Source organism: Sitophilus oryzae, unplaced genomic scaffold, assembly GCF_002938485.1.
Source record: "Sitophilus oryzae breed Bouriz unplaced genomic scaffold, Soryzae_2.0 scaffold_1189_pilon_pilon, whole genome shotgun sequence".
NCBI lineage: Eukaryota > Metazoa > Arthropoda > Insecta > Coleoptera > Curculionidae > Sitophilus > Sitophilus oryzae.
Genome location: NW_022145825.1, coordinates 1,090,551 through 1,113,536, shown reverse-complemented (window position 1 = coordinate 1,113,536; position 22,986 = coordinate 1,090,551). Strand labels below are relative to the sequence as shown.

The window sequence follows — 22,986 nt, the reverse complement described above, 5'->3', positions numbered from 1 at the left end:
TCTACACCATAGAATCAACCTGTATGCCAAAATTGAGCTTTTTACGTTGAGTGGTTTGAGCAGGATCGTGATTAATCAGTGAGTCAGTCACTTAAGGATATAGATATTAGATATTATTATTCGTTGATATTGTATAGATTGATTACCCTTGGTCGTAGAGAAATAATTTTCGTATTTTTTCACAAATTCAGAAGCAATATTTTCGTTAATTTAGTTATTTTCTGTTCATTTAGATGACACTAATTAGCTCGTATTTCTTTAAAACTCTTCTTAAATCTTGTTTTTTTATTACCTCGTTTTTAATTTTCTTAAATTCTTCTGGTAATTGCCCGAACAAAGACCACTTTATTTTGATCTGTGGCCGGTTTTTCCAGTCATTCCTTTCTCCTAATTCCTGAGCGACGATGCCGAATCGATCGCCAATTACCGAATAATAAGAATTGGCCAACGAGGCTGCTCTTCTCGGCTTTCACTTGCGAATTATTGAGATTTTACGCCGTCTCGAAACACAAATACTATCGCAGGAATTTTATTTTTAATTGAACAAATTGAGAAACGTTCCTCGGGTCTCGTTAATTTTTAAATTTATATAAAAAATAATTAATTGTAAAATCGATTCAGGGGGCTCCGAGAATTAATTAGCTCATAACTAAAAAGATTTAAAATAGTTTTCAATATTATTAGGCTTGCAATCATATAATAAAAAAAAATATATAAAGTGGCATTCTAGATTTGAATATGATTGAGTATCTTCCATAAGTATCCCATGCTAACTTAATTTTTCTTTGCCACACTTATTTGTATCTATTGATATATGATCTTTATTTGATTCTGTGTCAATAATCCATAATGGCACTCAAAATTGTAAAATTATATACCTACATAAGTCTACGACTTCAAAATTCACTTTAAAAATTCAACTGGATTGATTTAGTAATTAGTGATGCTTTGCAATTAAATCCAAATCAAGGCCTATTTATATATATTAAGTTGCCTCTATCGTTACTTTTTTCTCTAGATAATTACATAGTTTATTACAAATTTTGAAATATTAATCATCATTACTTTAACTTAAGCAAGAATTAAGATATACAACTTGTTTTTATTGAAATAAACTAATTGATAACAACAATATTGTTTATATATTCGAATAAATATATTTTGATGATAAATGAAAAAAGAAATAACAAATTGGTTTGTATTTTTCTAGTACATTTACCTCAATTATCTGTGTTTGTGTGTTACTGTTAAGTCAGTCAAGATAAAAGTGTTCACAAGTTCACAACTAGATATCCTTTTTCTTTGAATTCAAATTAACATTTTGAATAATTCAATATTTTATTTGAAATGTTAGTTTTTTTGTTATTTCATAATTTCAAGTTTTAATCAGAGCACAATCTTATAGAGATTTATTTGTGAACCGGAATTATAAATCTGCTCTAAAGGTTAACAACTTTGGTAAATACTAATGAACACAAAAATAGCATTAAACATGGTTTTGATTAAGTATTTGTAGCTAAACTACATGAAGAGATTCTTTGAAGGCTTCTGGTACATAAGATAAATAAAAATAACTGCATACATATATGTACATCTTAGTAAGTATATAAAAATAAAAAAAATATATACAGGGTGAGTCTTAAATAAGTGCAAATATGTTTAGGGATAGTATATTTCAACCCCAGGAACACGATTATGAGTTTTTTTAGCGAAAAAAAAATAAATTTTGGAATTTTTTAAAAAAAATTGACAATGTTTAGTTTTTGGTTAAGAAATCCTAATATGTTGATAATATGACAACATAGGTAGTAGATTTAATTTACAAGAAAGTCAACCCAGGAACGATCCAGTGGTTCTCAAAATTTTAGCAAAAATCTTTTTTTTTGAAAATTTTTAAAGTAAAATAAGTCGATTATTTTGGATTTATTTTAAAAACGGCAAAGAGAAAATATGTTTCTTTTATCGAGATCTACCAACCCGAAAAAATTTGCCCTTATTTAAGACTCATCCTGTATATACTGACAATTTAAGCTTTTTAGTCTTATCCTGTGACTCAATAACTTGTTGGTTTAGTTGTCAATAAATGTTATCAGCAATCAAACTTCTTAAAAAAATATGTTTCTAATTTTTATTAGAAATAATTATCTATTTTTATAGATACAAAAAACTCAAAATTTAAGTGAGGATGCAGTCAATAATCACCACATAGGCTAATAAAACTACTTTTTCAAATTTGTCAAGCTGTCGAGAATTTTATTCCCGTCATCAGGGCAGTTTCTAAAATGTATAAATAAAAAAGGCTGCTATTATAGATACACGCTAACCTAAACCTGCTATTTATAGATACAGGTAAGTTATAATAATAACTTAATAACAAAAATATCAGACATGCTACTGAAACATCTAAGTCATTGACGTTGAATTGCTTGTTTTGGTGTTTCAAACTTTCACCAACATATCAACATTTTGTTTTCCCTCGTATAATTGACATGTGGCAACTTTCGTTTTTAATTTAGAAAGAGATACTAAAAAGTCAAATAATTTAGCTACAAATTTCTTTAAAAAATCGATATCAGTCCACTAGAACACAGTATATTATAGAACTATTCAATTAAAAAACATGAAACTTTTAAGATGCCCGTTTTTCGTACCGCTCAGTGTATACTAAGGGCTGGCAAAGGTTAGTCTTGGGTCGAGATTTCCGTATGTAAGAAGAGGCCAACGCGTTTATAATATACTGAGCAAAGAGAGGACAGTAAACACGTTGCCAAACGTATGAAATAAACCAAGAAACTGTGCACATCGCTAAGAGACGTGGAAGGGGATATAGCAGATTTGTCGCAGTTGACTGGTCGACCCAGTCAATACCTCTGTCAGTACTTAAAGTTCTAGGGAAAGGATTTAACAAACACGATTTTTTTTAGCAAACACGATTTAATTACGTCTCGTCATACTTGATTTGTTTATTTATTAACGAGTCGTTGTAATTTTTCCTATAGCTTGAATTTTTTTAAGTGCAAGCTAGAAACACTTGCATTTTTGTAAAAATAACTGGAATTGAGTGGGTGTTCGATAGTGGTCGCGCTATTAGAACTCTGTTAACTTTGTTAATATTTCTGCTGTATTTTCTTTGTAGACAGTATGTGAAAATCTTTATCAATAAAAAAATTACACGATTGCTGAAAATTGCTATGCTCTAAAAGTAAATGGATGGATTGCTTACAATTTTTGAATGGAAAAAACAACCTTATCGATTTTTTCTTATGTAAACATATTGTGAAATATCCGATCTTGAAAATAAAAAAAAGTTTCAATATCTAAAGTGGTTCTTGAGTTATGGCCTGTTATGTGTTAGAGTTTTTAAATTATCGCGATTACTGACCTTTTCTCGTTATAAAAAAATGACACCCTAACGATATCCTTATAATTCCATTTCAGATGCTCAGAAACATTACAAACCTAATGATTGTATCTAGTTATCTCTTGAAAAAAAAGTCTTTTAAAAATAAGCGGTTTGCGATCGTGATTTTACTTTACTTGATAGGGAAAGGCGTATCGGCAACGCCGCAACAGCACACCGTCGCGCGTCGCGTCGGTCGGTCGCATTTTTCTCACTCCGACTTAATAAGATCCCTATGCGATTTACTTCCACACATGTAAATGCCGACCCAAAAGTAACAGTTGCCAGCACGGTATAGACAATTATTAAGAAATTGAAATTAATAACAAATACTGTAAACTCGTGTACAGTATAATTTAGCTTACTGGTAAATATTAAATAAGTATTATAAATTACGTATAACAAATCAAAACGGCTCTATTTTCGATGAATCGACAATTTGGTAGTACGATAGTAAGTGCAGTACAAACAAAAACAGGATTTCGTATTTAATGATAAACCGGTGTTTTTAGATTTGTTTAGTTTAATTATTATTATCAAAGTGGTCTTGAACTCTTGTTGAAAATTATTTAATTAACTGCTTACAGAAAAAGAAGCAGGTAATAATCTGTAGACGATTATATTACTTGAAATAAAATATATTATGTAAATATGAGATATTACAAGAAAATATCTACAGTATGTCCCCGGATTGTCTTTACAAGAGGAAAAACACTTTTGGCGTTTCACGAAAAACTTTTGGCGTTCGGAAAAACAAAAGGCGTTTCTATGGAAATATATATCTATGGAATGTTAATGATAGAATTTTAATTAAAGTCATATTTTTTGCTGTTTTAATATGTTACAGAATCACAAAATTTATCAATGCTATACCGGGTGCGTCTCAAAAGTGGCTGACCCTATAACTTTATTATTTTTTCAGATAAAAAAACGAGATTTGGTATGTTAGTATATAACATAAATTAGAATTGATTGAAGTATTCAATTCTTTTCTGTCACTTCCTGTTTCACCGGAAATGAGTACAACTGTTGATTTTTAATTGGCACCCTCGGTATTTTTTTACTTTATTCGATAGAGAATGACAATCCGAATAGAATGATATATCATATGTCAACTTTTGACATATTTGCTTAAGAAAACATCGTATATTAACTTTCAATCTACAGTGCAATGGTTGTGTTAAAAACACTAATTTTTAATCAAGGAGCCTTGGAAAACATATTTGATCATCTGATGTTTTTAGTGTCTTGTTCTGGCCTGTTAAAAGATGGCCAAATAGTATTTTTAATCGTATCTCATTCTTTTCAAATGAAACGAGGGTGGCTTATTAGCATATTTGGAAAAAGCATTTTTTACGAATAATTTGGTACCACGCACTTGGTATTAGGAAATTAGCAGGGATAACTTTGGCCTGCAAAAATAGACAACAATGGACCCAACTAAAAAGAGACTATGAGGCTAGACCATAATTGGAAATGGTTGAATAAGCTGAAAGTGATGATGATGATGATGACTTCTTAATAGATAAGTGGCAACCCAGAATTTTTCTATTAACATTTGGTTTGTATCTCTTGGATATCTTGGTTGTACAGTACACTTTGTATATTTATAATATTTCCCTGAAAAAAAAACAATTACCGATGGAAGATTACATTGGATTTCCCACTTTATTTAAACACTATACAAAATTCTCTAGTTTTAACAACTCTAGTAGTATCTACCAATTACTGAATTAAGAAATAAAAGATTCTTTAACAACTCAGAGAAAAGGTATAAATAGTTCTTACCACAGTTTACTAAAAATGATACTTGTATCAGGAAATACTTTAGAATTCTATCAGATTTATTGATAAAATTAAATTTCAACAATAATTCTCTTAAAACCATGCCAAATAAATCCTCTACAATAAAGAACATTTAATGATATTACATCAAAATCAATAAACCACTAATTCTGACTACTTTTAATTGAAAATTTTTATTATACACATGTTACATGTCAAAGTTAAGAGATTAACAGAATAGATAAAAATATTATGAAAGGATTAAATTCATTCACTTATACACAAAAAAAATATTGAAAATATCACTAAAAACATAACTATATTATTTAATTTTATTTTATATTTATTCTATTTTTTAACTAAAAATATTTTGATTTACCAACATAATAATCTATTAACAGATCAAACAATGTTTGTAAATCCCTCTTTAACAATAAAAATTATATCGTCTTATCATGGTAATTTACATATTCCGGATAGTATAATTACTAGTCTATTTTGTTTATAAATAAACATAATAATTATATTTGATCATCTCGCCATAAAAAAACAAAAACAATCATTTAAATCGCAAGAAATCGTCTGGGGAATTTTAGTTCTGGTAATCTACTATAGACTTGTGTATTAACAATAACATGAATCATGTTCTCATTTCTTTGAACTGACTTTTTTAGTATTTTTGTCCAGCGAGTGTAGATTGGAAGTCACCTGTCAAAATTTTCACTGACACGTTGTTTACGATTACAGCATTGATCAATACAAGCAGATTGAAAATGAACCAATGTACAGGGTGGTCGAAATTGGTCTGTTTTAACAGAAAAAACCTATTTCCTGACTAGATAGAGCAAAACCGACATAGATGTCATGGGCTCGATTTCTGAGAAACGTTTAATGGCGTAAACCGCCTGTTGATATTTTCGCTGCCAACTGAGATACGGGGTCTTTTTGAATTTTTTACCATTTTGAAAATTGCTCATAACTTTTTTATTTTGCGGAATAATAAAATTCTGTAAAAACATTATTAAGGCACTTTTTTAGGCACAATCCAGTGGCGTAGTCAGTTTTTTTCTATGCTTGCTCTTTTTTTCAGAAATAATAAAAAATATAATTTTTTAAATGGAAATCATAGTTGGCTATGAACTTAAAAAAATGCTGGCGTTTAACCCTTTCCAACGATATAAAGTTATGGACATCTATTTGTAAGAATAAGAGAAATATTAGGTTTTTGAATTTTATATCGAAGCGGGCCTTGATTTTGTGTTGACCTATTTGCCTAATTATTTTTTATCACAATTTAATATTCTATATTATTATTTATCTTCATAATTTAAAGACTTTTCAAAATTATTTATCTGCATAATTTAAAGACTTTTGAAAAGGTAAATTAACATTCTATATTAGTATTAGTAATTACAATTGAAATCGATACAATAAACAAAGAATAAAACTAAAAAAAAGTATTTTTTGAGTGACGAATATAGTTCTCTAAAAAAAATCATCAAAGGTGTTCAAACTGAGCACCCCCTTGTTGAATACACAATAAACATCTTTTGCGCACAGAATCTTTCTTTTTAGAATCTCTTTTAGTGCAAAGTGTACAAGATAGCTTAATAGCCATAAAAAAACTCATCGCGAGTTTATCAGAATATTTTGAACGAGAAAGCCTTAAGTGCTGTTAAGAAAGTGAGTTCAAACAAACAAACAACAAACAAATAACGCATTATTGTACAAAAAGCCAAAACAGCTTCATAGACAAAGCACTCACAAACAACCAAATCACAAAAAAATACAAACAACAAAAAATACACAATACAAATAATACAATTCAAAAAAATTTAAGTCTTTAAAATTACAAAAAGAATATACATGGACAATTTTAGAACAGTACACAGTAAATAGATATGATTTTAGAGTTAAAAAATATTAAATACTTGACCTTTGAACAATGTGTGAGATGATCAAAATTTTAAAATTCCAAATTGTTCATAATTTAACATCAACAAAAAAGTCGTTTACCGCATATAGGGCTCTCTCCAGTAAGTATGATTTTAGAGCTTTGCGAAATGCGGGAAAGAATGAAAGCGACTTGATATTCCAAGGCAGATGATTGTACATGTTTTTGGCATTGTACAGTATTGAACCTTTAACTAGTTCTGAGCTCGGGGTTGGCAAATAAAGATCTTGCTCTGCATTCCTAAGTGGATAGTTATGAGATGGCCTTTCGGGAATAGCAGATATGTGCTTGCGGATTAAGCAAACGGATTCAAAAATGAATAAAGAAGGAAGAGTCAGTATTTTCAAATTTTTAAAGAAATTCTGGCAGTGAGTTCTACTGTTCAGTCCCAGTAAATATCGAACTGCTCTCTTTGAAGTCTGAAAAACACGATCAAATTTTGTTGCGCAGCAAGTACCCCAGAATGGAAGGGCATAACGAAGATGTGACTCAAAAAGGGCATAATAGGCTATTCTAGAGGTTGAGAAGTTAAGTTCCTTAGAAACTGATCTTAGCGCAAAACAGGCAGCGCTTAGTTTCTTTGATAGAGCTTCGATGTGAAAGTCCCATTTTAACGAGTTGTCTACAACAAGTCCTAAGAACTTCACAGAGTCCACGACGTCAATATTGGTGTTATTAAGTACAAAAGGTTGTATAGTACTTTTATACGACAAAACTTTAGTTTTTGATAGGTTGAGGCATAGCATAGTTTTGTTGATGTAAATAATAACTTTTTATATATTTATAATTAATTTATTTTTTTCCTGAAATATTTTGATTAAAAGAAAATATATCAAAGTGGGCAACGCTGTGCCGGTCAAGCTTAATCACGTCACTAAAACTTGATTTAGTATGAACTGTACTACTTCCATTGTAATATCATTGACTGTATAAAACTAAATAGAGACCAGTAACTAATACTAAAATTCTTAAACATACATTACTGTTGTAGAACACACATAAATAATTGTTTTCTGTTTCTGAGAATTATAAAACTATTTCCTGGTAATTCAAAAATGAATAGATTTCACGTCCCCATTTTAATTGCACTTCTGGCCGACATTGTGACGTAACATTTTCAAAGTGTATCTTTTTAAGAAGTTTTTATCTTATCACCCGCCGAGATATATATGTAATTATTATTTTAAAAGGGGGGAAGGGGGACTTAAGTTTCGATAACACTCGTTTATTATTTTAGTAAATTCCGATTAAACATTGTAGCGTGTGTTTGTATCGAAATTATTACTATTTTGTCCACTACGGTATCACCGGTTTTGTTTTTCGTTTTATTTTATCTTGTCGGACTCGTGAGTATACTAAATCTGGTGATTCAGATAAGTTCTTAGACCGCGGTTTAATATACAGGGTGCCTCGAATTGTAAGGATCAAAGTTGAACTTTAATTTAGTCTCGAGTTCAGTGACTGAAAGGAAGAAGACTATTCCTACCTCATTTCTAAAGGTGTTTGTTCCATACAAGACATATTTCGGAAAAAAATATATAATTTGGTAAGTGAAACGACGGTATTATATTCCAGAATTGTTAAATTTAAAGGACAAGTAAAAAATATTTCGAGGAGTATATATTTCATTTCCTAGTTGATAAATAAATTTAGAAAACAGAGATAAAATATTTTTGATTAAAAAAACTAGATCTTTCAAGTGGGAAGAGATACGTCAAAATAAGTATATGTCAATACCAAAACTTACCTTACTGCCATTACTCGCTGACGAGTATTTGACACGCATCAGAAGATGGTCACGCAAGGCGTTTTCTTTCATGAGCTTTTCTGTGGCTGAAAAGCATGATACGTGATGTTATTTCTTTTCCGCACTCCGGACATTCAAAAATTTCCTCTTTACTTTTTGTTTTTTGGTTGTTAACTGACTTTACAATTCTTCTCCATTGCGTTCTGTTGTGCGCTGCTTCCTGATACATGTACTGATTTCTTTCGAAAATCGACAACTATGAAACTATGATCCCTTCCCCGACACAAACGGTACATTGTGTGACAGGAAATTGTAGAGAGAAACAAGCCCTATAACACAGGATACAACATTTTAATGAACAGTGCTTTCCATAAAATCAATAAAATGAAAAATATACGAAATAATATACATGTACTGATTTCTTTCGAAAATCGACAACTATGAAACTATGATCCCTTCCCCGACACAAACGGTACATTGTGAGACAGGAAATTGTAGAGAGAAACAAGCCCTATAACATAGGATACAACATTTTAATGAACAGGGCTTTCTATAAAATCAATAAAATGAAAAATATACGAAATAATATACATGTACTGATTTCTTTCGAAAATCGACAACTATGAAACTATGATCCCTTCCCCGACACAAACGGTACATTGTGAGACAGGAAATTGTAGAGAGAAACAAGCCCTATAACATAGGATACAACATTTTAATGAACAGTGCTTTCTATAAAATCAATAAAATGAAAAATATACGAAATAATATACATGTACTGATTTCTTTCGAAAATCGACAACTATGAAACTATGATCCCTTCCCCGACACAAACGGTACATTGTGAGACAGGAAATTGTAGAGAGAAACAAGCCCTATAACATAGGATACAACATTTTAATGAACAGTGCTTTCTATAAAACCAATAAAATGAAAAATATACGAAATAATATACATGTACTGATTTCTTTCGAAAATCGACAACTCTGAAACTATGGTCCCTTCCCCGACCCAAACGGTACATTGTGAGACAGGAAATTGTAGAGAGAAACAAGCCCTATAACATAGGATACCATTTGATGGTACCACCAAGATGTCTCTGTTGCAACTTGTTTAATGCATTTATGTGCCGGCGATATGGCACTCAGGTTTCGCTTCCATATAACATGGTTGGGATATATCAATACCAAAAAAATATTGAATGGCAACCAAAATATGTGACATACAAAATACATTTTGGTGAAAATGGTAAGCAAACGCAAGACTAAGACCAAGAATCTTTTGATTTTGGTCTTAATCTTGGTTTTGCAGTCTAATAACTAGATTTGGTCTTGGTCTTGCTGCAAGATTCTTGCCAACCAGCTTGCAAGTCTTTAACAGGCCGTAAGAAAACAGAATATTGACTGATGTTGTACAAACTCTAGAAGGCTTAAAAACTTTTTAAAAACGGCATTTAATTGGCTCAGATCAAAACGTTGTAATTGATACAATAATTTTGAAAAAATTCATCTTTTAAAATAAACGCATTATTTTCATTTTTTGACATACAGTGTGTATCGAATTTCTTCTGTAGTTTCCGAAATACCAACGTTGAGCATCGAAATTGTCGTCACCCTATATTTTTTTGTTTATATTACACTTCTCACTTAAACAATTACACTCACTTAACACTTAAAAGGCTTGCGTCAAGGTTGTTGCATCTCCCCTACTCTCTTTAAAATATACATTGCAGTCGCTTTAAAAAATTGGAAAAGAAAGATCCGTGGTATGGGCATAGAGATTGACAATGAATGTTTGTTCACACTTCAATTCGCAGACGATCAAATAATAGTTGCCAATGACAAAGACGATATGCAATATATGCTAAGAAAACTTATTGAAGAATACGGAGAATGGGGCTTGACAGTTAACATAGCCAAAACAAAATATCTATCTATAGGCGCACAAGAAGGAAACTTGAACTTGGACAACGGTCACGAAATTAAGCAGTGTCAAGAGTATGAGTACCTGGGAATTACATTTGATAACACTGAAAACGGCAGAGAAATAGAGAAAAGGATTATCAACGCGAAAAAAATAATCGGATGTCTAAATGGAATCTTATGGAGCAAATCAATAACAAAGCGAAGAAAATTCAATATATATAAAACCATGATAAAGAGCAACCTCCTGTATGGAGCAGAAACATGGAGAATAACTGAGAGATACAAGAAGAGGATTGAGGCCGTAGAAATGGATGCCATTCGAAGATCAATGGGAATTTCAAGACAACAACGAATAAGAAATAATACCATAAAACAACAAATGGGTATGGAAGGTACGATAACACAGGATATAGAGAAAAAGCAGCTGATCTGGTAGAACATGTAGAGCGAATGAAGGACACTAGATGGCCCAAGAAAATAATCAATTGGCAACCAAAGGGCAGAAGAAAACAGGGAAGACCAAAACTGGAATGGCAAAAAAGCGTACACAAAGCGATGAGTGAAAGAAACCTTACTAATATATATATATATATATATATATATATATATATATATATATATATATATATATATATATATATATATATATATATATATATATATATATATATATATATATATATATATATATATATATATATATATATATATATATTATATATATATATATATATATATATATATATATATATATATATATATATATATATATATATATATATATATATATATATATATATATATATATATATATATATATACTTAAACAACACTGCTTGAATTAATTAATGCCATTAATTAAAACATTAAAAGATCATTACATAATACTATTTATTTTTTGTGATTGTTGTATAAAAATAAGTTTATTCATAAAGAACGACATTAGAACATAAAATAACACGAATAACAAAATACAATACAAACAGGATTTCCAAGAAAAGGCCATTTGCATAAATGTTTATTCATGTATTTTCCTTTAAAACATCCAAGTAATAAAACATCTCTTAAATAAATACTTCTATAGAAGCATTAGTGGTTTGGTTTGTATTATCTCTTGCTTTAGTCTACTTTTGTAATCGAATTCGTGAATGGTACAATATAAAATAAGATACGAAAGTAATCTGCATTTTTCGTCAAGCTCTGAAAGTTGTTTCACATTTTTTATACGACTACTTACCGTAAAACGCTAGTATAAATTTTAAGTTCTTGATAATTATTTAAATAATGAAATATGGAATTAATTGATGATTTTAACATTTAGTGATATTATATGCCCATTTTTAACTATTTTTACACATTTTTAAAGGTTTTGCTTATCCATTGATTGGTTTACTACATGTAATGTATACAGGGTGGCCCATCGAAAACGTTCCGCAAGGCATAACGGCCAGGGTAATTTTTTTTTTCAGAAAATTCAAAAACACGTCAATTTTGTTTGTGAGGGGGACAGAATGTAGAATGTTTAGGAGGGGAGTTAATCACCGCGACCTTATAGATCTATTGTGTGTTCCCCTTTCTTGAGTTATAACGAGTTATAACTCATCATACAGTCTCAGGGCTTTAAGAAAAGCCAGTAACTGAGACGGCTCCACAGAGGCCAGCTCTCCATCCTCGACATCAGACGTACCAAGGTTCATGGCACGAATGGTCGTCATCTCGTCGTCTTGTGAGGGGGACAACTTTTGCCCCAAAAATGATTGCAAAATCTAAACTAAATTTGCGTATTTCATATAGTATTATAATTCTATATTTTTAGATTCCTTTTTATACAACGATTACTTGCTTATAGGTAATTTTTTTTTAAGATTCAGCTTATAGAGCACCTAGAGAGGGCGTGCGTAAAGTTCGTACGTTTTAGCAAAGAAAATGAACTAAGAAGGAAAGTGGCTGGAATTGTCATATTTCCTGGCTAAGTGCTACATGTATTAGCATGTAGTTTCTTTAATATTTATACTACAGCAGCATCATATCAGCAGTATACAGGGTGGCCCATCGAAAACGTTCCGCAAGGCATAACGGCCAGGGTAATTTTTTTTTCAGAAAATTCAAAAACACATCAATTTTGTTTGTGAGGGGGACAACTTTTGCCCCAAAAATGATTGCAAAATCTTCAACCCTCTAAGCGGGGGTGTCATCCCCCAATTTTTTCAAATGGGAAGGGGGGTCAAGCGGTACCGCAATGAAAAGGGCTTTTTATTCTCTATACTTTCCCGCTTCGTTTTTGAAAATCGGTCGAGTCATTGAGAAAATATGAAGGATTGAAATTTGAAAAGTTTATTTAAACATTTATCAGAGTAAATGGTAAGAGCTTTGTTCGCGGTAGCGATCCCTGACTAACCCCTGACAAATCCGCGACAAATAACTGATTTATCAACTACGCATGCGCGGTTCAAAACAGGTTTGGGATTGACACTTCTCCGCGAACGCGTTTTGTACAATTGTTGTGTACAACGCGTTTTGTACATACGGATAAAATTACGACAGTTAATTAAAATCGCAGTAAAATTCACAAAACTTCTTGGTAATTATTAATCATATCCACAAAATACATTGATTAATAATGATCAGTGATATAGAACGTGGAATGAATAATATAGAACCTTTATATTTTTTAAATTATTAAATTATTTGTTTATATTCCTAACCGATGATTTTTTTGCTACAGAGATAAGCGAATTTTTGGAATTTAATTCCAGAAGAATTTTATAGATGGACTCATGGTGATACGTTACTTTTTTGGATCTCTATAAATACACATAACTAAAAAAATGCCCCCACAGAGAAGTGCTTTTGTCAACAAACGCAATAGTCCGCAATACGCATGCACCTGACAAGAAGTACAGGTATCTATCCGCTGATTATTCTGATCGATCCCGTACCAGTCCTGGATTCGATAAAGCTCTTCCGCGAACGACTGATTGTTTGTCAGAATCCGGAACTTATTGTACCGCGAACGCGCATATGCAAAGCGCGCCGACGCGCCTGTCAGGGATTAGTCAGGAATCGCCTCCGCGAACAAAGCTAAGGATAAATTCCTTCGACCAATTTGCTGTTTTTTCTTATTATTTCTAGATGTTTACGCATTTTTTCACTTGTGACAAGGTTGAACGATCAGGTGCGGCAGTTGCTAGAAAGCTGTTCTGTGACTTGTGCGTTGAAGTTCTTCTCAATATCGTTAAACTTTTTAACAATTATGGTGTACTCACTTGCAGAAAAAGTGGAAATAATCGAACCTTATTTTAAAAATAATGAATGTAGCAATCGGGTTCCGCAAATATTCAATGAATGCCATCCTGAAAAACACCTTTATGGCAAAATTGTTCGCGAGTTAGTAGCAAAATTTCGCGAAACTGGTTCCGTTATGAATAAAAAGAGGCAGAGGGAAAACCCTGTAGTAAATGAAGCTATGGAGGTATTCGTATTGGGCCAAGTTGCCATGGATAGTACGCTGAGTACAAGAAAATTAGCCAATGCAAAATTAGCCGGCGTGAATCGTACCAGTGTCCAAAGGATATTAAAAAAACACAAGTTCCACCAGTACAAAATTCAGTTGGTACAAGAACTCAACGAAGACGATTTTGATCGTCGCTTGCAATTTTGTGAAACTGTGAACGAGTGACGAATGATAATGATTTCCTATTTAATGTGTGTTTTTCGGATGAGTGTACTTTCTTTTTGAACGGTTTAGTTAATCGGCATAACTGTCGGTACTGGGCTGAGGGGTTTTTCACGAGGTGCACACACAAAACCCTCAGAAATTGAACGTGTGGGCTGGTATTTTTGGAAATTCCATTTTGGGTCAGTTTAACGATATTGAGAAGAACTTCAACGCACAAGTCACAGAACAGCTATCTAGCAACTGCCGCACCTGATCGTTCAACTTTGTGGCAAGTGAAAAAATGCGTAAACATCTAGAAATAATAAGAAAAAACAGCAAATTGGTCGAAGGAATTTATCCTTATCATTTATTCTGATAAATATTTAAATAAACTTTTTAAATTTCAATCCTTCAGATTTTCAAAAACGAAGCGGGAAAGTATAGAGAATAGAAAGCCCTTTTCATTGCGGTACCACTTGACCCCCCTTCCCATTTGAAAAAAGTTGGGGGATGACACCCCCGCTTAGAGGGTTGAAGATTTTGCAATCGTTTTTGGGGCAAAAGTTGTCCCCCTCACAAACAAAATTGACGTGTTTTTGGATTTTTTGAAAAAAAAAATATCCTGGCCGTTATGCCTTGCGGAACGTTTTCGATGGGCCACCCTGTATTATACCGTGCTGGCAACTCTTACTTTTGGATCGGTATTTAGTTGTGTGGAAGTAAATCGCACAGGGATCTTATTAAGTCGAAGAATGCAACGGTGTGCTGTAGCAGCGTTGCCACATTTTGCCGGTACGCCTTTCCCTATCGCATTGCACAACAATAATGATCAATAATAATGATCGATAATGGTCAATAATTTTTAAATAGCTCTAATATTATTATAGTCTCATTTCAAAAATGAAACAATTATAAAAGAATTAATATTATATTTTAAATAGCTTTACTGAAGAAACCAGAAGGTTTAGGTATAGGAACATGATATATCGTTGAAAAATAATAATTGTATTTGTGTATTTGCAATAACGTTACTGTTAATTTAAATCTTTCTAGATTAACTACCTCTGAAAAAAAAACAATTACAGAATAAATAATAAATAATATAAAATAAACTCAGAAACGGCCAACTCATTCGCAAAATTTTAAATCAAATTCAAACGTATCAATTGAAACGTCAAATAAAACTGTCAAACATGTCGAGTCCGCCTCTAATCCATGAATATAAATAATATAAGACTCTCCTTAGTATATTGATTCCGGGGCTGTTTTCATAAAAATAATATGATAATTTTTCTATTGGTATTTGATTCTCAAAACGGTTTATTTACAAATAAAATGATATTTTTTATATTTATAACACTTATCCTATTTTTTCTTTGTTAAATGTTTTACTTCTTACCTTTATATTCGATAAAAAAAACACCGTCATAGTGTTCTTTCGTGGTGTACTAATCTATTTTATATTTTTTTTAAATGCGCGTGTAAATGATCCCTCTTGAAACCTTTTAACCGTTTTCCCTATAAATATTAATTACCAGAGATGATCGATTTTCAAAATATCGAAAACCGCTCTGTGCAGTGTTTTGAACTAATTGCACCGGAGCGAGTTGCAATTTTAGGTGCTCTATTTTATTTTTATTTTTAATTTTAGTATATTTATGAGGGAGGGCTGAAACTTCGGGCTCTGAACGCTGCATTAGGGTACAACCCCCTCAAAATAGGATCGCAAAATGGGTGTGGGCGAAGGTCGAAGGTTAAAAACGTCGTCATACACAAAGCCATTAAAATTAAATTGCCCAAAATGGTAATAACCTTTTTCGTTTTGTATATAAATAAATTAGTCGTCTTATGATTACAAGTATACACCTTTGAAGCATAAATATTATTGTGCTTAGTTGTTTATAATGTAATTAACCAGAATTTAAGAGAAAAGTTACTATAGAAATTATTGATTTAAAAAAATAAAAGCTCTAGTTACCTAGGTAGGTCGGTAGATTTTTTGAGGTGGCTGTTGCCCTATTCCTAGATTACATTCCTTAAAAGCTTTTCACAAACTATAATACCATAGAGACTGAATTTGCCTTATAGCTCTTTGTCAGTGACTTAACATCACCTTTACAAAGAAATTTTAACAAGACACTATCAGGGCCGGCGGAAGAAAAATATTGAGACCGGGCGAGTACCATATCTGGGTGCGTCTCAAAAATGACTCACCCCCTATAACTTTTTTATTTTTTTTTAGATAAAAAATCGAGATTTGGTATGTTAGTATATGACATAAATTAGGCTCGATTGACGTATTTTCGCTTAAAAAATGTATTTTAAATTTCAATCGAGAGTGCCATGATTCTTTAAAAACACTGATTTATTAATTTACAAGGAGCAATAGATTTGATAGTCTAATGTTTTTCGTGTCTTGTCCAGGCCGGTTAAAAGATGCCTAAATCGTATTTTTTATCATATCTTAATTTTTTCAAATAGAACAAGAGTGGCTCATTTGTAAATTTGGAAAAAGCATTTTTTACGAATAATTTGAAACCACACACTTGGTATTTCGAGTCAAATTGTTATGAATTGTTCGCCGTTATGAACCGGTGAATTTCAAATAAATCATATGCGAAAATGTCAAAAGTTGACATATGATATGTCAATCTATTCAAAGTGTCATTTTCTATCGCATAAAGTAGAAATATACCAAGGGTGCTATTTAACAATACAAAGTTGTAGTCAATTGAATACGTCAATTGACTACTACTGACTACTGACTAAGTTTTTGAATACGTCAATTATTAATCCTAATTTATGTTGTATTCTAACCTACCAAATCTCGTTTTTTCATCTGAAAAAATAAACAAGTTATAGGGGATGAGCCACTTGTGAGACGCACCCGATATATAGAGATATAAGAAATAGAATTCCAACTTCGGCAGTCTCGTTCTGGTATAAGTGATCTTTGAAAACAGTAATATTTAGTTGCAAGCAGTTGCATTATTTTTCTATAAGAATTTAAGAAAATTTTCCTTTCTTTTTCACAATCAATTATTTCGTGCAGAATCAGTATATGATAAGACAGTTTTGTCGGCTTCTTAATGAGAATCAGCCAGTATTGAGATGCATTTCTTTGTGAGAAATTTTTCTTTGTGTAATTTCTCTAATGAGAAAATTCTACGATTCTGCCACCATTTTTCGTATATTACTACATATTCAATCCGGAACAATCAAAACCACCAAAAGATTGATATCTTTTCCCACTACTGTTAATAAATTAATTTAATTAATGAGACAAACTTATAAGCTTTTTTTGATATTAAAGATATCGGGATCCTCTTCAGCTTCTTGCGAATGAATATTTACCTCATATAATGTTAGGGCATCACTGGCACCAACCATTAACAGCCAATAAAGGTTGTGGGTAGTAGAAAAAGTGCGATTTTGACCGGTCAGTCTTTGCTGGTCCTTGATTCGAAACAGTTCGTTTAGAAATTGATAAAAACGAGAATTATAGAAAGAAGGGTTATTTACAAAAAGTTGTTAGTGAGTTTTAAGTAAAATACCACGAACAAATCAAATTTATATTTTTTATTTTATTTTGTTTAGGATTCTTCCCCGAAAATGATTTCGCAAATCCCAGTTTCGAATAGAGCACCCAAAATACATATAGAAAGGCTTAACTGAAAAGGAGAAATCAAAACTATCCCAAAGCTTTCGTGCTCAGGATTTTTTTTTGAGCATAATTTCAGTAAACTATGATAGGATAGACGCATCCTATTATAGGGTAGACGCATTCCTTATTATTATAGAAGTGTTTATAATGTTTAGTCGGATATTTCTTCCCTATATGGTATGGTAATTGCTAATATTTTAATGTGGAAATGTGGTTGGAATAGTACCGAGTAATTATTGATCTGGTTTTTTATTACTATATTTGTTTAAATCAGTGTTTTTTAATATTTTAGTTGCCGTCGTTGCGCCCCTCGCATGCGGCGGCCCGTGCGGCCGCCCGGGTCACCCGGCCCTTCCGCCGGCCCTGGACACTATCAATGAATAACTCAGTGGATTGTAGTATGATTGTAGTAGTAGTAAATTCAGCTTGCAATGCCCTATTACTAGACCTACTACGAAATTTGCAGTTTTTCTGTTTTTGCTTCTCAGGTGTCAAATCAAAGTGACCTCTTCTTTACAATTATTATTTTTGTCTATTCAATTTTCATGTATTCCACGTAATAAGAAAGCAGCAGAATTCATTTTTGTCGAAAAACAATTCTAAAATTAGAAAACAATTCGGTTTACTCATCAAAATTGACTTAGGAAAGTATACACAAGTAATAAATATGTAAGTAGTCTTGTTCGGCACGATAATGGAATTTACAATGGGTTAAAATGAGCGAAGCATGGTCAAGTGTACAGGGTGGGTCAAATTCGACGCTTTTAAATGGAAACACCCTTTTCTATAGGAGCTCAATTTTCATCAAAAACATGATGGTGAAAACCGCACATCAATATCTGTTACCGTTTCGGAGTTACGGGGTGTGTTTTTCAAAAATGTGCATTTTTAACAAATCGCTGTAACTTTTTTGCTATGGAAAATTTTGTATTTCCATGAAAACATTTCCAAAGCACCTTTTTACGTAGAATTTAATGGTTTAAGTATAATATTTTTAAAATTAATAATTTAAGAGTTATCAACAGAAAAATTGATTTTTTATTTGGGACACCCTCTATATTTTTAATTAACTGAAAAGAATTTAAAATTGCCTTTCCAAAAATATAGCACACTTGATAGTTTGTTATAATCCCCTTCGAAATACAGAATTTTTAAAAGTTTGCCACTTTTAACTAGTAGGCTTTGGACCCCTTATTGATGATATACCCTTAATGGAAATGGAAAACATATCTTTCCAGCAAGACGACGCAGCGCCTCTGAACGCTGAAGCTATCAGCAAATTTTTGCAGCCAATTTCAAGAATAATTGAATAGCTAACCAAGATCCCAGCCGTTGGCCGTCGAGGCCGCCTGACTTAGTGCTCATGGATCTAATCCTATGGATATATTTGAGGAAGAATAAAGGTTCCTTATTCTTCCATATAATCTAGACAAGAATTAGAAATACTTAGCAGTTATGAGAGGGTATCTTTCACCCCCACTGAGTTAATGAATTCCGCGAGAAATGTTCAAAAACTGCCCCGTCTGTCCGTAACAGTTGACGGTCGATATGTCGAACACTTGTAGCAAAATCTCAGTCTTGGTTTGCTATTTATTTTTATTGTTATTAGATATAGTTTAAATGTGTTGATGTTGGTTAAATATATTTTAAATTGTTATAAAATTCTGCATCTCTCACAGCAAATATTATTTTCGTTTTAATTGATTCTCACAGCTAGATTTTTTTTGCATTACAGCCGGTGCCGTTCAAAGCCTACTTATTTAAAGCGGGCGAATTTTTATATACTCTATATCTCGAAGAGGAATCGAGCAAAATATCAAGTGTGTTATATTTTTGGAAAGGTAATTTTAAATTCTTTTCAATAAATGAAAAATATACAGGGTGTCCCGTATAAAAAATCAAATTTTCTGTTGATAATTCTTAACTTATTAATTTTAGAAAAATTATACTTAAACCATTAAATTCTACGTAAAAAGGTGCTTTGGAAATGTTTTCATAAAAATACAAAATTTCCCATAGCAAAAAAGTTACAGCGATTTGTTAAAAATGCATATTTTTGAAAAACACCCCGTAATTCCGAAACGGTAACAGATATCGATATGCGGTTTTCACAATCATGTTTTTGACAAAAATTGAGCTCCAGACACCGATATTAGTTTTTCTCTATCTCCTATAGAAAAGGGTGTTTCAATTTAAAAGCGTCGAATTTGACCCACCCTGTACAATTCAAAATCCATATGGTTTATTTGAAATTGTAACGTGAGGTTTATAACAACAATTTGACTCGAAATACCAAGTGTGTGGTGCCCTAATTATTCGTAAAATAATGTTTTTTTTTTCTAAACATCCTAATCAGCGACCTTTGTTCCATATGAAAAAAATGAGATATGATTAAAAATACAATTTTGGAATTTTTTAACCGGCCAAGACAAAACACGAAAAACATTATATATGATCAATTATATTTTTCCAAGGCTCCTTGATTAAAAATTAGTGTTTTAATACAGCAAATGGGACTCTAGATTCAAATTTAAAATACGTTTTTTAAGCTAAAACGTAAAAAGTTGGCATATGATATGTCATTCTATTCAGAGTGTCATTTTCTATCGAATAAAGTAAAAATAAACCGAGGGTGCCATTTAAAAAAATCAAAAGCTGTAGTAATTTCCGGTTAAACAGGAAGTGACAAAAAACAGTATACGTCAATCGATCCTATTTTATGTTAGACAGGGTGGTCCGAACTGTATTCCGGAAACTTCGGAAGCATATTCTGCAGATAAAAATAAGTAAAAAAGTTCGTATAAATGTATGTCCTAAAATGCTTAGTTTCGGAGATACAGGATGTCGAAGTTTCATTTTTATTTCGATTTTTTCGAAATAATTTCTGAAGTAACGTCAATATTTGGATGAAAATTGGTGCCTGGGAGTTTTTTGACATGAGAAATTTGATTTTGATGTCAATATGGCTCCTACTCGTAGAGGGCGCCACCTAAAAATGCGTTTTGACTGTTTTGAAGCGTAATAACTCTTTGTCCGTACCTGTATAAAACTACCGAGTGAAAAAATATACATCTCTTTGACTCTGTACGTAAAAAATATCTCTTTGTAAAAATCGCTACGAGCAACCGTTCTCAAGATATTTAGAATGGAAATAGTCAATACATATCATTATTGACGAAAAATAAACACGTTGAGTAGATAGTTATTTCACTGAAATAATCATTTTGGGAAATTTTTATTTTTTTTTAAATTAATCATAAATTTTTCTGCAAAAAATGACGATAAAGCAGTTTCTGTTGAACTTTCAACACAAAAAAATGTCAAATTTATGATTTCAGTTCAATAACTAATTAGGCAACATGTTTAATTTATGTCAATGATGACAGGTATTGATAATTTCGATTCCAAATATCTCGAAAACTATTACTCGTAGCGATTTTTACCAAGAAACCTATTTCACGTTGAAAACGTCATAAATGTATATTTTTTTACTCGGTAGTTTTATACAGGTACGGACGAAAAGTTATTACTCTTCAAACCAGTTAAAAAATATGTAGGTGGCGCCCTCTACTAGTAGGAGTCATATTGACATCAAAATCAAATAGCTCATGTCAAAAAAATCCCAGACACCAATTTTCATCCAAATATTGACGTTGCTTCAGAAATTATTTGGAAAAAATCGAAATAAAAATGAAACTTTTACACCCTGTATCTCCGAAACTAAGCATTTTAGGACATACATTTATACGAACTGTTTTAATTATTTTTATCTGCAGAATATGGTGCCGAAGTTTCCGGAATACAGTTTGGACCACCCTGTATACTAACATACCAAATCTCGTTTTTTATCTGAAAAAATAAAAAAAGTTATAGTGGTGGGCCACTTTTAAGACGCACCCGGTATAATATTATATTGTGATGGCACATGTTTTTGAAACACCCTTATATTGGGCTAAAAATGGGAAGCAATCAACACAAGATCTACACAATTCAATTTGTCTAGTTTTTTGGTCGCAGATTTAATGTTTCGACCCACTGCACAAGAAATAAATGAAATAATGAATAATTGCAACTCCGGATCCGGTTAGATCTGGAATTTCCGCCGTGTAAAAACCCGAATTTCTAGCTTTGGGATTAGAGCAGTCGCTTCGATTTTAATTATGACCAATAAATCTACAAACAGGGATTCTGCCGTTTTCATCTTTTTTGTTCTACCATTAAATTCCATGTCGTTGCGTGCCGTAGTAGTACTTCATTTTGAATATGTCGATAACGCGAATGACATGAGAGTATTTGCTATACGTAATTTATCTCCAAAAGTGGTTTATTTTTAGTTTGTCGATTTATAAAATCAATAAATTTCCTCTTGTGTAAATTCTGATTATATAATTTATAACAGAATTAAATTTTTATTACACATATTATCTAAACACCGATAGAATTATTCGGTAAGCAAATTTGATATGTGGAAAGTTCAATGCATTAAGAAGAGTACAAATATTCTGCACTTTTTTTTAGTTAAGGAAAAATAGTCTGGCAAATCTGGGAAAATGGGTAATATGTCTGGCAGGTAAAAAATTGGATAAAAATGATTGAAAGAATTGCCCTTATTTCCACAGTCCTAAAAATTTGTCAGATGGGAGTTTATTACAAATTAATCATTTGTAATGGAGATGATAAAGCAAAGCAAGAATTTCTATTAACATACAAACTGGATAAAATTTTCTCACATTTATGTCAGCATGAGAAAAAACAATATGGCGAATGGCGATATTATTATATAACTTGGTAATATTTGAGGGGTAGTTTCATCTCGTTGGAATTTGACTTTCGAAAAATCGATTTGCCAAAAA

At 31.7% G+C, this 22,986-nt stretch overlaps 1 protein-coding gene across 2 annotated transcripts in view; it reads left to right on the top strand.

The window, feature by feature from the left end:
* LOC115891671 (class A basic helix-loop-helix protein 15-like) overlaps nucleotides 1-22,986 on the top strand; it is an 88,467-nt gene that overhangs the window by 13,526 nt on the left and 51,955 nt on the right. Inside the window, exon 1 of one of the 2 annotated variants that reach the window (XM_030912219.1) lies at nucleotides 8,356-8,685. The exons of the other annotated variant lie outside the window; for it this stretch is intronic. The gene's annotated coding sequence lies outside the window, so the exon portion shown is untranslated. Of the gene's footprint in view, nucleotides 1-8,355; nucleotides 8,686-22,986 lie in introns of those variants that run through there. 2 annotated transcript variants of the gene reach the window in all.